We start from the raw sequence: 3985 nt of genomic DNA on the forward strand, positions 1-3985 counted from the left end.
CTTTCTCCCGCGGAGCAGCTGGTAGTTTCGAACCGCTGACCTTAAGGTTCGCAGCCCGATTCGTAACCACTACGCTACCAGAGCCCCTTTCAAACTAGCAGTGTGTTAACTAACTGTGAGTAGATAGAACAGAAAGAAGGGAGATTATTATCTAACTTTGTTGTTGTTATGTGCCCTTGAGTTGGTTCTGCCTCAGTAGTGACCCTGTATAGGGTTTCTAAGGAGTGCCTGGTGGGTTTGAAACACGGGCCTTGTGGTTAGCAATCCAGTGCTTATCCTGTAGCACCACACCAGGATTCCTATCTGAAATATTTATTGAAGTAGGGTGAAAACTGAAAGTGGAATTGTAATGTGACAACCAACTTCTGACATGGCATCAAAAATGGTCCAGAGAAGTCAAAAGAGATACTAAGAGCATGGTTAGATTAGCTGGGAGTCCTGGTGTGGCACTGTAGAATACGAGGTAGACTGTTAACTGCAATGTTGGCAATTCAAACCCGCAAGCTGCTCCTTGGGAACCCTATTGTTGTTATTAAGTGCTGTCAAGTTGGTTCCAGTGCATAGCGACCCTGTATAGTGTTTCCAAAGAGTGGCTGGTGAGCTTGAACACTGACCTTATGGTTCAAACCGACTTTTCAGTCCAGCGCATAAACCTATGGTGCCACACTAGGCCTCCCTGCCATAAGGAGCTTCAGGCTATTATCATATAGCTAAGGAGCTCTGGTAGCGTAGTGGTTACAAATCGGGCTGCGAACCTCAGGGTCAGCAGTTCGAAACTACCAGCTGTTCAGTGGGAGAAAGATGAGGCGTTCTGCTCCTGTAAAGATTTACAGCCTTGGAAACGCTGTACAGGGTCACTATGAGTCGGAACCAACTCCATGGCACATAACAACAACAACAATAAAAGAGGAAGAGGGACATTCTGCTACTCACCATTCTAACCCCAGTACCTGCATAATGCATAGTACCTGACATTGTTGTGTGCCATCAAGTCAATTCTAACTTGCATTGACCCCATCTGATTTTCCCATAGTGTTTCCAAGGTTGTAATCTTTATGGAGCAAACCTTGGTGGTGCAGTGATTAAGGTGTTCAGTGGATAACAAAAACATCAGTGGGTCGAACCCACCAGTAACTCTGTGGATGAAAGAAGTGGTGTTCTGTTTCTGTAAAGATTTTACTGCTTTGGAAACCCCATGGGACAGTTTTATTCTGTTCAATAGGGTCACTATGAGTCAGAATCATTTAAACAGTAGTAGAGTTTGGGTTTTATCATCTTTATAGGAGCAGGTCACTTGGTCTTCTCTCCTATTGAGCCGCTGGGTTGGTTCAAAGCTCTGGCTATTTGGTTAGCAGTGGAGGGCTTAACTCTTCTGCCACCAGTTCTCAAGTAAAGCATGCCAAACCCCAATCTGCTGCCCTCAAGATGATTCAGACTCCAAGCAACTAATAATAAAACAGAGTAGAATTGCTACAGAGGATTTCTAAGCCTAAAAATCTTTATGGAAGCAATCTGATACTGTTTGCTCTTGGAGTGACTGGTGTGTCCGACACTTGCCTGTGGTTAGCTGTTGTGTGCTTAACCACTGTACCACCAGTGCTTCTTCCTATGAAACATGGCAAGCTTTTAATAAGGATTTGTGGAATAACTGAATGAATGTTTATTTTACAGATGAGGAAACTGAGCCTTTGGCATTGTTAGGTGCCATTGAGTTAAGATTCTAACTCCTAATGACCCTATGCACAACGGATCACAAGCACTTCCTGGACCTGTGCCATCCTCACAATTGTGTTGTCATGTTTGAGCCCATTGTTGCAGCCAATGTCTCAGTCTCTTTCATTAAGTGTCTTCCTTTCTTTTACTAACCCTTCACTTTACCAAGCATGATATCTTTCTCCAAAGTCCGGTTCCTCCTGGTAACATGTCTAAAGTACGTGAGACGAAGCCTCACCGTTACTGCTTCGACATTCTGCCTGGACTTCTTTCAGGACAGATGTGTGTATTCTTTTGGTAGCTTATGGTATATTAAACATTGTTCTCCAGTACTGCAGTTCAAAGGCATTAACTCCTTTGGCCTTTATTCTTTATCCAGCTTTCATATATGTGTGGAATGATTGGGAATCCCATTACTTACGTCAGGCCCACCTTAGTGTTCAAAGTGACATCTGCTTGTGAACACTTTATAGAGGTATTTTGTAGCAGATTTGTCCAGTGCAATACACCATTTGATTTACTGACTATTGCTTCCAAGAGCAATTGATTATGGAACAGTGTAAAATGAAATCCTTGACAACTTCAGTACATTTTCCATTTATCTTGATGTTGCTTATTGGTCTTGTTATGAAGATTTTTGCCTTTTCTTTTTATGTTGAGGTGTAAGCTGTACTGAAGCTGTCGTCTTCTTCAGTAATTGTTTCAAGTCTTCTTCACATTCAGCAAGCAAGGTTGTATCATCTGCATGTCACAGGTTGTTAATTAGTCTTTCACCAATCATGATGCTGCATTCTGTTTCATTACTCCATTTTCTAGGATTCTTTTCTCGGCATACAGTTGAAATGTTGTCACTGTTTAATGCTCTTGAGCAACTCTATATAAGGTTTCCAAGGCTTTAAATCTTCATGGAAGCTGAAAGCCTCGACTTTTTCCCATGGAGCAGCTGATAGGCTCAAACCATGGACGTTGTGGTTGTAGTCCAGTGCTTATCATATGGAACCACTGTTCTCCCACAGATGGAATAAATATGGTGAATGGATATAATGCGGACATTCCTTTTTTTCTGAAATTAAACATGGAGTAACTGACTGCTTCTTTGCCTGTTTACAACTTCTGTGTGAGCTCAGTTAAGTGTTCTGGAATTTTCAATCTTTGCATTGTTATCCTTAATTTGTTAGGATCCACACAGTTGGATGCCTTGCATAGTCAGTAAAAGACAGGCAAATATCTCTCTGGCATTCGCTGCTTTCAGTCAAGATCCATCTGATATCATCAGTGATATCCCCTGTTCCATGTCCTCTTCTGAATCCGACTTGAATTTCTGGTAGTTTCTGTAGATGTACTGCTGCAACCATTTTTTAAATGATCCTCCGAAGATCTTGTGTGTAGTTTTAATGAATAGTCAAAATTTTTTGCGTTCTGTTGGATCATCGTTCTTTGGAATGAGCACAGCTGTGAATGTCTTCCAGTTGGTTGTTCAGGTAGCTGCCTTCTAAATTTCTTGGCATAGATGAGTTATGCCACATCAGCAAATACAGGTCCCCGAAGCTTTCCTCCATCACCATCATTAAAGGCACACTCTAGTTTAAGGAGGCAGTTCTTTCATAGTTCCTGTCTGAGTGTCTTCCAACCTGAAGGGCTCATCGTCCAATGCTGTATCCGACAATGTTGCTGTTCAGTGCCGTTAAGCTAGTTCCAGCTCATAGCAACTCTGTATAGGGTTTCAAAGGAGCGGCTGGTGAGTTTGAACTGCTGACCTTGTGGTTCAAACTGATCTTTAGATCCAGTGCCACACCAGGATGCTAATATTCTGCTGCTATTCATTCATAAGATTTTCACTGGACAGTTTTTTTAGAAGCCATTTGTCAGGTTCTTCTTTCTAATTTGTCTTAGTCTAGAAGCTCTGCTGAAACTTGTTCACCATAGGTGATCCTACTGGTTTTTGAAATACTTGTAGCAAAGCTTTTAGCATTACAATCACATGCAAGCCACCACACTAGACAGCGACAAATGACTGATGGAACAGATGCTTAAAAACCAGACCAAATCCATTGTTACCGAGTTGATTCTGACACATAGTGACCTTAGACGCCAGAGTAGAACTGTTCCTTCGGTTTCGGGGACTGTAAATCTTTACCGGAACATCCTGCATCTTCTTTCTTCTGTGGAGTGGCTTGTAGGTTTGACCTGCTGACCTTGGAGTTAGCAGCCCAGTGCTTAGCTCACAGTACCACCAGGGATCCTTCGGAACATAGAGTTGTTAGATAACTAG

Source organism: Chrysochloris asiatica, unplaced genomic scaffold (genome assembly GCF_000296735.1).
Source record: "Chrysochloris asiatica unplaced genomic scaffold, ChrAsi1.0 scaffold00160, whole genome shotgun sequence".
Lineage (NCBI taxonomy): Eukaryota > Metazoa > Chordata > Mammalia > Afrosoricida > Chrysochloridae > Chrysochloris > Chrysochloris asiatica.